This window comes from Prunus persica, chromosome G5, assembly GCF_000346465.2.
Source record: "Prunus persica cultivar Lovell chromosome G5, Prunus_persica_NCBIv2, whole genome shotgun sequence".
In the NCBI taxonomy this organism is placed as follows: Eukaryota; Viridiplantae; Streptophyta; class Magnoliopsida; order Rosales; family Rosaceae; genus Prunus; species Prunus persica.
The window spans coordinates 3,330,019-3,343,859 of NC_034013.1; positions in this window are offsets into that span (position 1 = coordinate 3,330,019).

Here is a 13,841-nt window from a genome sequence, read left to right on the forward strand (position 1 = left end):
CCATTTTTGGCACAATAATTAATCTTGAAAAGTACATAAAATAAATAATTTTTTTTGACAAAGAAAGATGAATTATTAGAATGTGAGCGTTTACTTCAAAATAAATTGACAATGAGTGAAGATATCTAAGATTATTTAAACTATTAATGCAAGACTTTTTCACTTTCAATATAGGATAACAGTCTCAACACATCGCCTTACACGTGTAGTCACTCAAAATTAACACCACAACATTGGCTCAATGTTGGGCCCAAAACATAAATAGTTTGCTATGATACAATGTTATAACGTGAGCATTTAATCTAAAATCAATTAACAATCATCAAAGAAGTCCAAGATTGTCAACGATCCTGTTCTTAGTGACCAAATGTCAACAACAGATTCTTCTCCTTGTTTTTACCTAAATTAGACTCACTGTATGAGTACTAATATGTACTCTGTACAAATTGAAATATACAAGGAAACACGTTTTCTACAAAGATCAATTGAACTAATAATGCAAAGATTCCATTTTTGACGTGAAAGCACTCTCAACATAACAAAAATTGCATATTGCATTAGGTTTCAATATAAGTAAATGTTTACTGCACCATTACAAGTAAAAAAAGCATAATCAATCAATTGCATTGCAGAGGAGCCTTTTGACGAATGCATGGCCTTTTGAGTGGTGCATATATGCACACGCGAGACTAATTCTCATTCTCTCACATGTGGGGTCATTGAACCATAACATGTGGACAACATTTAGATGATTATTGAGCATAAAATATGAATAGTTTGCTATGATACAATGATCATGTGAGAATTTAACATAAAACTAATTGGTAATCACCAAAGAAGTTCAAGATCAATTAAACCAGGTATATTTACTCAAATGGTCTCCAAACTTATATTCTAGTTGCATTTTGGTCTTTGAAATAAAAAGCTTTTAATCTCTCCCTCTGTTCAGCTTTTAATATTTTCCTCTCTTTCTCTTTGTGTGTGCGGGATGGGTTGTGATATGGAACAAACGATACATATATATACAGTTAGTTTTAGTGGGACAAACATGATCAGTGAGTCAGATTTCTATGCACTTTAAGTATTTTATGGAGAGGTTGATTTGATGGAGGTTTCTGTGGTGTTGAAACCAGTCAAATCTCTATAAGATTGCTAATTTAGGCATAAGGGTAATTAATGAGTGTACTTTTAAAAAAATTTGAGGACCATTTGAATAAATAACCCATTAAACTAATAACGCAAGGATTCCATTTTTGACGTGAAAGCACTGTGGCTAACATGAACATATTGCATTAGGTTTCAAAATAAGTAAGCATATAGTTAATCAATTGCATTGCCAATGTGCCTATTGATGACGAATGCATGGTCTTTTGAGTGGTGCATAGATATATCTGCACACGCAAGTTGTTCTTCCTTTATCAATATAGCTGTTATGTAGTGTCAAAGCAAATATTTGTTGAAATAAGCTGAGTTATTTTTTATATTAAATTATTATCCATAGGCTTTTAGGTAGTACTTGATTGGGACATAAAGTTTGTTTGTACCAAACATGAGAAAGCCATCTTGCACCATCACATGATTCACCTTCATTACCCTCACAAATAACCTTCTGTCTTCATTGTTCCATCGATCTCAAAATCTCAAGCTCGTTTGTCCTTGTTAATCCAAGTGCTTTTCAGAAAGCATTTGGGAGTGCTCCCTGAAGCATGTTTTTCAGAAAGTGCTTTTACGACTCATAAACATTTTAAATTTTTTGTCAAATGATGTCAAAAATATTTCAGATGCACTCTCAAACATACCGTTGTTTTTGCGTAAATTTTAGTTTTCTTTTTAAAATTTTCAAGTTATATGTTATTACCTGAATATGTGAAATATTTTCTTCAACTTGATGATCTTTTCAACACTATTAAAGCATCAGCATATGTTTTCCACTTTTTTAAAAAGATGACACAAGCGATTTTATTGACAAATGGACTAAAACAAATACGTTTATATCAAGCTTTTGGACAGCATGATTGCAACAGTAGTACATATTTATTTCAGTAGAAGCGAATCTGGTGAAGGAGATGGTCTTTACTGCATATGATTGAATATTTGTAGCTCTCAGCATCTCTCTTCAGGATTATGTCTCTATCTCTTTTCCGCTAATACAGGTTTGAATTTGGTGGCCACAATATATATATATATATATATATATTTTGTGTGTGTTTGAGTCCTTTCTTTAATTCCACCAATTACAGGAAAAAACATGTCAATTCAAGCCCAAAAAAAAAAGAAAAAAAAAAAGAAAAAGATTCTCTTCTTTCAAGTTATATCTAGGCAATCTGATAGAGAAATCTCCATCAACAAAAGATGTCTCTCAGCATTGTTTCGACAAAGTAGCAACATTCTTGACCATATTATGGGATTAAAATCTAAAGTGTATATAGTGGAAGACTTGGATAATATTCCATTTATTTTATGGACCAAATTGAAAAAGGATAGGCTGGCAGGTGGTTTTGCGTAATTTGAAGCAAATATTCTTAAGAAAATAAGCACATATCTATCTACAAGAATGAATATCTCCATTCAAGCCCACATAATTGGAAGACTTAAAGTAGCAATTGCCTGTTTTCCTGCATGTGTCCCAGCTACCTAGCTACCTAGCTATAGCCTATAGCTAGCCTATAGGGTTAATATGGGAAATATCATCCTGTTTTTTTATAGTCGACCTAATGCAAAATAACAAAAAGAGGAAACATTCTGAATCTTTTCCAACGACTTAGAGCAAAGGGAAAATTAGATAAGTGCCCTACATATCTAGACAGACTGTTGAGTGAAAGGCATATCTAAGATTTTGAAAAGAACCCATTCACCTATTTTTGCTTTAATTGTTCTACATGTTCTATATTTTCTTGTTTCACTTTCCACCATTCCACACACATATTCTCTTCAAATAAAGTTGAAAATGATTTATAGGGGAGAAATGGTCCCACAAAACTTTTGAGCATCCAATAATCAAACTTGAATATGGTGCCTTTGTCAAGGTGGTCAATGTACATATTCCAAAACAATGGAGGTTTCCCACCTAATAGGAGCACTCATCGATTAATGTATTTGGTATATATCAACTCAACCGAATTTATTTTGTTCTTAGGAGCCTTCCTTCCTATTATTAAAAAAAAAAAAAAAAAAACAAAGCCCACATGAAAAATGGGGTCCAGTCCAGTAAAAAACGGCCTTGACTTGTAGATTAAAGGTCTCAAGTTTGAACTCCCATGACATCTTGGCTGTTTGTCTGTGAGAAACCCCCTTTCTATAATTTAGACTATCGCTTATACTAAAAAAAAAAAATTCATTTTAGCTATAAGTATCCTTCTCTACATTTTGTCTTGCACATTAATAAAATTTTAATTACCTTTTATTCTTGTAATGAGGAGCTCAGTCAGACGTGTTAATCTAGATAGTTATATAACCAAATACACATATCTGCAATGGCAGATCTAAGAATTTTCTTTCTTAGAGGCAAGAAAACATTACTAGTAATGAGAAGAGAATAATGAGAAGAGTGAATCCAGCAAACAAAAAGAATAACATAAATAGAGGGTTAGAGGTTGCCCCTCCTGCCTTGCCTCAGTCTTCTTTGAGTTTGCCTCCATCGAACAAAAAATTTCATGGAAACTTGGCACATTTGATAGGTAACAACATTATTGAGTGAAGGCAGCCTTCACTCAACCCTTAACGGATATGCCAGTGCATACTTGGATCAGCCATTTGAATCGAAGTAGCTATAAAAGCTCTTCTCCCTTGATATATATATATATATATATATATATATATATATATATTGGACGTGGTGAATCTTAATGAGTTGGTGTGTATTGGTCTCGAAGGGAGCCATTTATTTATATGCATCCCTCAAGATGTCTTGCCTATCAAGAAACATCTAGAGGTACCATAATGCAATAGGATATCGAATCCCAATTCATATAGAAGTAGGAACCCTAGCTCTTGTATATGACTTGAAACACTTGTACTAGGCAGCTAGTTGGATGGTGTATGAGCTGGATCCTTATCGAAACCTAGATAACTTCTAAGATGATTAGAAGACCATTTTAGTTGGTTGAGTTCAATTCTAAGTCTTACATTCTCCGATTTGTTCACATAATCATCAAGGTTTTGACATTGATCTCTTTATGGCCATGCACTACTACAAAAATTGCAATAGACGATGGGAATCCACCTTCGTATAGAGGTTTTTAATCCGCCGTGAAATTGACTGCCATCTTTTGATGCATAAAACCACGACGGTAAATTACCGACATTGTTACAACATACTACGTCATCTCTAAACAAAAACCGACGTCAACTTAATATAAAAATAGCAAAAAGGCCAACTTCGACAAGCTTAGATGACGCTTTTAGAAACCTTGCGCCATCTAAAGCAAATAACATGTCACAACTTACCCATGTACCGATGTAACACAGAGTAACCACGACCCTAAATATTAGCTTCCCGTTGTAAGGAATATCTTCCACGACGGTACATTAAAATAAATCGCCGGGGTTAATAAATATTCCACGACGCTAAACCGATGTGCAAAAAAGTAGTAACGTCTGTAAATGTGGAAAGAAAGTAGTTATTACCATATGACAATGCTATTGTTTCACAACCGACGTCTAATTAGTATAAAAATAGCAAAAAAGGCAACTTGGATAAGCTTTGACAACACTTTTTGGAACGTCGTGTCGTTTGAATGAGATAACATGTCATAATTTATTCCTCCCACCGTAACATAGAGTAACCACGACACTAAATATTACGTAATAGTCATTCAAAACGACATGCACAGTGATTATTTAAAATAAATTGCCATGGTTAATCAGATTCCACGACACTTATGGTCCTAACTGATGTGTAAATGTTGTAGTAACGATTTTAAATATAGAAAGAACGTACTTATTACTATCTACTACGACCCTAGTATTTACCTGGGCGTTGTTGTTACTTAACTTACCATGACGTGGTATGAATATAGACATGGTTCCTATGGTACACGGTGTTTGTAACACCAATATCATCATGTGTATTTTGAGAGACGACTGTAAGTGTCATTTTACCAACGTTCAGAAGAACTCTCACGACATATACTTAAATTGAGAAGCCTTTTGTGGTTCTTTTAGACCACGGTAAATATTTATGGGAGGTCACAGTGATTTGTTAAATATGTTGGTTTGTGCCATTTACCGCGTGTTATTAATTTTGAAATGTTGCTTCTATGAACAACGCCGACATGAATTTTGAGTAGTAACGACTTAACGTGACCGTCGATGTTGGTTATTATTATTTTTTTCAGGATGGCCTAATTGTTATGTAATATCAATTTTAATTAACCGACGTATTTTTTTAATTTCAAATGCCGGTTTTTATTTATGTACAGTCTTTTACATCGTCCATTCCATGTCGTTTGTTAAAAGACGATGTTGGGTATGATTTGACGTCAGTTTTTGCAATTTATTAATTGAACCGTCGTATTTTACATCTTGAACCCAGTATTTTTAATACTGGAATTGTCGTGCCCAAAACCTTCATAATGAAAAAGTGATAAAAATAATGCCAAACATTACAATTTATTACAAAATTAATATCATACAGAGCCATTAATTAACGTCATATAATTAACAGCATAACTAATGTCATACATTACAACCATCAATCAATCCATATATTTTCACATCCATCTCTAATATTTTCACACCCAAACTCACCCACAAGGTTATCCAAACTCACCGGTCAGTTCTTGAGTTCTTGAAAGCTCTTCTCACATCCATCGCTCCACTAAAATTTAGCATTCTTCTAAGCCTGCTGAGTAAGTGGTTTTGCAATTTTAGAAAACCCTTTAACGAAACAACTGTAGTAACTAGCCAGTCCTAAGAAACTTCTTACCTCCCCCACGCTAGTGGGGGTTGACCAATTAACCATAGCTTTGACCTTACCAGGGTGTACAACGATCCCTTGGCCATAAATTATATCCCCCAAGAGTGCCACCTGACTAAGCCAGAGTTCACACTTCTTAAACTTCGCAAATAGTTTCTCATTTCTTAAAATTTCAAAAACATCTCTTACATGCTTCTCGTGTTCCTCTTGAGTCTTGGAGTAAACCAAAATGTCATCAATGAACACAATGACGAACTTATCCAAGTATTCCTTAAACGCTTGATTCATGAGGTCCATAAAAGCTATTGGCGCATTCGTCAAACCAAACGGCATCACTAAAAATTCATAATGTCTGTACTGCGTGCAAAACGCAGTTTTAGGAACATCCTCCATTCTAATTTTCAACTGATGGTAACCCAATCTAAGATCAATCTTTGAGAAAACACTAGCTCCTTGTAGCTGATCGAATAGATCTTCTATCATCGGAAGTGGATATGTGTTCTTTATAGTGATTCGGTTGAGTTCTCAGTAGTTGATACACAACCTCATTGTCTCATCCTTCTTCTTAACAAATAACACTAGTGCTCCCTATAGTGAGATACTTGGTCAGATAAATCTCTTATCCAAAAAGTCTTGTAACTGTTATTTTAATACTTTAAGCTCCATTGGTGCCAATCGATAAGGGTTTTTCGATATAAGAGCCGTGCTTGGTAAAAGTTCAGTTGCGAACTCAATTGTCATTTGGGAACACATCTGCATAGTCCTTGACTACCTGAATATCCTGCATCTGACTCTTTTCCTTATTGGCCTCAAACACGCTGGCTAAGAAGCCCACACACCCTTTCTGCAACAACTTCTTTTGCATGCAATGATGATATCACCCTTGGTAGTGATTGCACTCTAGCACCAACAAAACAAAACTCAACTTTATTGGGTGGTTGGAAAGCAACCTCCTTCTCAAAACACTTCACTATGGCGCGGTGAGTGGACAACCAATCTATTCCTAGAATAACATCAATATCATACTATCCATGATCACCAAATCCGCTCCAAGTTCCCTATTTTCTATAGTTATTGCACACCCCTTTAGCACCTCCTTGCAATTCAACACCTCCCCGGAAGGGATGGCCACAGAAAAATTTGTTTCTAACTTAATAGGTATACCACTAATTTTTCTAGCAAATCTAGAGGATACAAAAGAATGTGTAGCTCCGAAATCAAATAAGGTAAAAACAAGTTTTCTAGATATTAGGATTGTAACTACCACCACAGCTGCTGCATCGTCCGCCTCGTTCATAATTAGGGCATAAACTCTTCCTCATACCCTTCGGTCCTTCTGTGTTTCCCCTTGATCTTCTTTAGCATTTGGGTAGTTTTGTATGAAATTTCCAGTCTTTCCATACTTGAAGCATGCCCCAGTCTTCTTATGGAAGGTTCCCCCATGGTTTTTACCACACGTGTCACAGATTGGGACGTCTCTCTTCTCTGTGCCATAAAATTTTGGCTTCTTGCCTCATTTATTCTGATTATCACACCCCTTCCTGTTATCCTTGTTTCATGGTCTCTTCAGTGCAAAGTTTGTCCCTTGACCTTCATTTCAGCAACTGCGATAGGCTTCTCTGTCTTGTCTAGAATTTATGCCCTTATCAGGATAGAGCCATAAGTTGGGAGCTCTAGAATTTCAATAGCTCTTCTTATTTCAGCCCTTAAGCCTCTCTCAAACCTCCTAGCCTTACATTATTCAGTGTCCACCAAGTAAGGCACAAATCTCATCAACTCTTCAAATTTTTGCTCGTACTCTAATATCGTCATTGACCCCTGAGTGAGTTGGATAAACTTATATTTCTTGTCCGTTCTCAAGGGTGCATGGAAATATTTGTAGTAGAATATCTCCTTGAATCGATCCCACCTCATGGGATTTTTGGCGATGTCATATGCACGACGAGCCGATTCCCACTAGTGCCTTGCCCCTTTCTTAAGCATAAAGGTTACACAAGTCACCTTTTGTGCAACCGGGCAGTCAATGTAGGTAAAAATACTCTTCAACTCGCTGATCCATTCCTCACCCTCGAAAACCAGGGGCAAATTCTTCCTAAACTGTTCCACCACTCTGTTCGACCCTCCAATCCCTCTATGCATGGTATTCCCCAATGAAGTCTTCATGCGGAAAAAGTCCTGAATGTTATTCGGGACTCCTTCCTGGCTGTTTTCTCCACGACTGCCCCTACTACTTCCAGCCATAACTATGTCCTTTTAGATACAAAGGAGACGTCTTAATTTAAGTAATGGGGAAACATAGGAGCAAAGAAACATCATTTTCCAGTACTAACTTAATACAATCCAACACACAAAATACCAGTGGCCAATTCAAAACTTAGATTCGTACACGTCAATCAAACTATAAGTGACTATCTAGTCGTCCCTCTCACTTCACGCTGTCATAAAGATACTGTTCTCCTTAACGGGGAACAGATCAAGTACTATTATCTGTCCACTAGTGGGGGTATCGAAAGTCTCAACAAGTGATTTAGCAAGAGGCGAAGGTTTCATAGCCTTCAATAGGAGATTCTTGTGTCGAAGTTGCTGATTAATGTTTCGCCATATCCTAAAAACGCGTAACCCGAGCTTCACAGCATACCTAAGACTCTCCCTTGTAGCCGCACACTCCATCTTAGTCCTCCATAAAGACGACGCCGTCGTTGCAACTCAAACTTTTCTCTTTGCAACTCATCTTCCTTCTGTTTCTTAATTACCTCCCTAATTAACTAGAATTCCATTCGTGATTGGTTGACACGAATGGTACCTATTAAACGCCGGATGCTTCCCATGTTCCTATGCTTTCAGAGTTATACTATAAGATGCAAACAATTTAAACATAGGGTTTAAGAGCAATCAAACAAAGTACAAGGAATTCAAGATAGCGAACAAGTACACACCTATGACTTGGCAGTGAACTGGTCCCATCTACTTTCACAAATCCTACAGTCTAAAGAGCTAATAGTCCCTTAGAACATTGCTCTGATACCAACTGTAACACCCCCTTACGTACTCCGAAAGGTGCTACTTATTCTGCCTAATAATAAATAGATATGTCAATTGAATTATAATTGAAACCAACTGTCATTAATTCCTTAAAGAAACTCAAGGGTCACCAAACGAAATCTTAGCTCAAAATGAAATAAGTAAATCTAGTGGAAGAAAAGCAAATTTTCAAAGAAGGTTATGTGTCAACCACTTATTTTTGTTTTTTATCAACTAAGTCTAGAGAACGGAAACCCTATGGGACCATGACCAAGGACTACTGCCGCTAAGCCTTCTATTACTCCTCAATAACTTCGGTACCTGGAACCACAATAAACTACTAGTGAGATAAACTCAGTAAGTAGCTAGAACATTCTTCGAACAAGCTCAAACAATTACAAATATACAAGATATATATACTGAGAGCTTCCATTGAGGGATCTCTCAAATTAGCTTATTTAAGGGACACTTTTGTAGGGCCCACTTGACATTGTATTTCACTAATCCAAACTATCTACGTTTTAGATAATCATTCAAAGATCATCTCTACAAAAAATCTCTTGAATCCGATATTGTTTGACCATCAATTGTGTTATTGAAATTTTAGTACTTTTTTGAAGTACTGTATTCATTGATTTTGTAGGACACAATTGGACATCGAAACGATTTCCGATTTATCTAATTTTTTACAAGGATGATCTATGAATGTTGATTTAAAAAATAGATGATTTGGATCGTTGAAAAAAAATATTTGTATGGGACACTAAAGGTTGTCCCTCAAATAAAATTATTTGAGAGATCCCTCAATAGAAGAGGATTGTATATATATATATATATATATATATATATTTATAAATATACAAATACATAGCCTTATAATCATATGCTTGTATGCCTAGCATGAGAATGAATGCATGGTCTTAATTATCAAAATTGAACTAGAATGATCCTTTAGTACTAAAGGCCCATCAAAAACTTATATTGACAGAAAAAGGGGCATTGTCGTCACTTGTCAGCAACACCCACAATGTGAGCCTTATAACATACTTGTCACCTGTCGATGACACCCACAATGTGAGCCTTATAACAGACAACATGTCACCTGTCGGTAACAACCACATTGTGAACCTTATAACTTATTGAGTGTCACCTATCGGTGACACCCACATTGTGAGCCTTAAACTTGTTGTGTACCTCCACGCACGAGGCCTCATGGTTGAATGGTGTATTAAGACTTGTATATGACTTAATCATACCTACTTATCATGGTGTATACACACTTACAACAAACTTAGGTAGCAACCATGTTACTTGCAAACATACAAACCTCGCAATCAAATGATATAATCACATATACAGTTACTTATTTACAGACGTATAGGCACACATTCATATATATATATATATATATACACACACAAGGCTCCATACTCTCTCTCCCTTTTATACAAGGCTCCGGCCACCCGGTTTACACCTTACATATGTATATATATATCTCCAACTACTCTGGGGGCAGGTCACTCTCCTGGAAGGCTCTAAACAAGGCTACTTCTAGCCTATCAAGCGCCATGACTCTACCGAATATGTCAAGAAATGTGATTGTTGCCAGCGATACAAGCCGATCCCTAACCTGCCTACCGAAGTCTACTATTTGCAAAACAGCCCATGGCCATTCATGCAATAGGCCATTGACCTAGTGGGTCCCTTGCCACCGGCACCCGCCAAGAAAGACATGATGATTGTCGCCACTGACTACTTCACTACATGGATCGAGGCCGAAGCTCTATCCTCTACCAAAGAAGCTAATGTGGAGCGATTTATCTGGAGAAACATCATCTATCGATTTGGCTGCCCACAGTCGTTGGTTATCGACAATAGCTCACAATTCATTGACAAGCAGATCACTGCCTTCTTTGCAAAATATAAGATCAAGCAACACCTGCCCACCCCGAGGTATCCACAAGGAAATAGACAGACTGAGACATCCAACAAAGTCATATTGGACTGCTTGAAGAAAAGGCTAGAAGGCGTCAAAGGAAAATAGGTGGATGAGCTCCTTAGAATACTATGGGCTTATCACACACCACTAAACAAAGATCGACTGGCGAAACCCCATTCTCCCTCGCCTATGGGACAGAAGCGATCATCACTCCTCATATCACTGTCCCCTCCATAAGCCTTGAGGTGGGCAATGTTGATTAGAACTCCGAGCAGATGAGGCTCAACCTTGACTTACTTAAGGGCGAGCGTGAGAAGACTATTATCTGGGTCGCCTCCTATCAGCAGCAGTTGAAGTCTTACTACGACAGAATAGCCAAGATCAGACAGTTTCAACCAGGCGATCTCGTGCTAAGAAAGGCTTTCATCACTGCACTGAGACAAGGGTCAAAAAAGATGAATCCTAACTGAGAGGGCCCTTATGTGATCAGCCGGTTCGGGGGCAGAGGAAGCTACACACTGGACATCATAAATGGGAAGGAAATTCCACGACAATGAAATGCTTACCATTTCTGAAAATATTATCCGTGGCGCTTCCTCCCGTCTGCTCAATCCCAAGTGGATGACTGAGCCCTGCACATTTATGAAGAAGAGAAGCAACTGCTAGAAGTTACAGGTGTTTGTGCCCAGTTATTTCCATTTTCGAATAAAGCACTGTAATCTTATGAATATCAATATATGTTCAGTTTCTCATTCTAGAATGTCTCATCTGCCCACAAAAAACAAACAAAAAAGTTGCCCATGAGAAGCGTCCTAATGAAGACGTAGGGCGACGACCAGAAGCGTCCTTCAAGAGACGCAGCCCGCAAAGAAAAGTCTTAAGGGAGATATAGGGTGCGCCAGGAATTTCCCAAAATGAGGTCTCCATGCTTTCTGAAGAAGTATCCAGGTTCCTATCCGTTTCCTAAAGGAGGTAAGATAGTCACACAGTTGCCCATAAAGAGCGTCCTAAAGGAGACGCAGGGCAACGATCAGAAGAGTCTTATGGGAGAAGTAGCCCTCAAAGAAGCGTCCTCAGGGAGACGCAGGGTGGGCTAGAAATTTCCTAAGGGAGGTCTCCATGCTTCCTGAGGGAGGTATCCAGGTTCCTATCCATTTCCTAAAGGGGCAGGATAGTCATGCAGTTGCCCATAGGCAGCGTCTTTCGGAAGACGCGGGGCAGCAACCAAAGCGTCCTACGGGATGTGCAGAACATGCCCGGAGTCCCTTACGGGGGACCTTGGAACTTGTCAACTTCATAAGGGAAAACATCCTACGGGATATGCAGAACACGCCGGAGTCCCTCAAGCGGGAACCTGGCACTTATAAATCTACAAAGGGAAATGTGCAATCAAAATACAAGTTGGTTACTCAAGCAGTTCACAAGTCAATATGAAATTTAGAATTGAGAAAAAGATAACTGAAATTTTCATAGCAAGCTGACCAACTATCCAAGTTCAACAAAAGTAAGATGGTCGAATAAGACCAATTATTCTAAACAAGAAAGCAAACTACAAAAGCTGAAAACAAATAAAGAAGTCTTCATCTACTCCGAGATACCAGCAGGGGGCCCTTGATCTGCAGCCTCTTCGACATCCACCTGATCATCCATGCCTTCAATAGCTCCACCTGCCTACTTCACGACATCTGCCATCATCTCATCAACTGCGTCCTCCTCTGCTCCATCATCTCTAGCTGCCTGCTCTTCAGTTCCTCCTTGCATAGGGAATAAGTCAGGGCAGAGCGCTCGATGTCTACATCTTCGATTGCATAAAAGGGAGCATCATCCACATAGTGCAGGTAACCCAACTTGTACACATCTTTGGTGGCTTTAGACTCGAATTTTTCAGCAGACTTGTGGAAGACACGAAATCTAGCTAGGAGCTTGTCATAATTAAGGGAGATGTTAGCATTCTTGCACTCAAGACGGAAGAAGACATCTTTTCAACTAGCCAAGTCAGCAGCAGAAGAGCTGAGCTTGAAATCCTTCTCCGCAAGGGAGCTTTTCAGCTCCAATATCATCGCCCTCAAATCAGACCTTTTCTTCATAACGGGTCTGCTCGGTAGAAAGCTTGCTAGCCAGTTTAGCATTCTTCTTCTCCAGCTCGCTGAGCTGAGCAGAAGAGAGGGCAACAACAGACGAGTTCCAGATAGTCTCAGCAGCAAAAAACTACTCTTTTTTGAAGCAGATGAAATGTTGCTTCCCTTTATTTTTTCAAGGGAAGACTTGTGAAGGTATCAAGATCGCCAGCTTGACAGATATGGTCAACCAGGTTGAAGCAGGTAAATGGGCTTGACATGAAGTTCATCTTTATCAGATCAGACATGTTTGCATCCCCTGCAGGATTGGACTTGTACACCTTGGGATCAGCCACTGACATTGCAGAAGAACCCTTCACCCGGGTAGATGACTCTCTCACTTTCTTAGCCACTGTCATCCTCACCTCCGAAGGAATCAACGATGCTGAATTGACTCCACCCTTGCATAGGGAATAAGTCAGGGCAGAGCGCTCGATGTCTACATCTTCGATTGCATAAAAGGGAGCATCATCCACATAGTGCAGGTAACCCAACTTGTACACATCTTTGGTGGCTTTAGACTCGGATTTTTCAGCAGACTTGTGGAAGACACGAAATCTAGCTAGGAGCTTGTCATAATTAAGGGAGATGTTAGCATTCTTGCACTCAAGACGGAAGAAGACATCTTTTCAACTAGCCAAGTCAGCAGCAGAAGAGCTGAGCTTGAAATCCTTCTCCGCAAGGGAGCTTTTCAGCTCCAATATCATCGCCCTCAAATCAGACCTCTTCTTCATAACGGGTCTGCTCGGTAGAAAGCTTGCTAGCCAGTTTAGCATTCTTCTTCTCCAGCTCGCTGAGCTGAGCAGAAGAGAGGGCAACAACAGACGAGTTCCGGATAGTCTCAGCA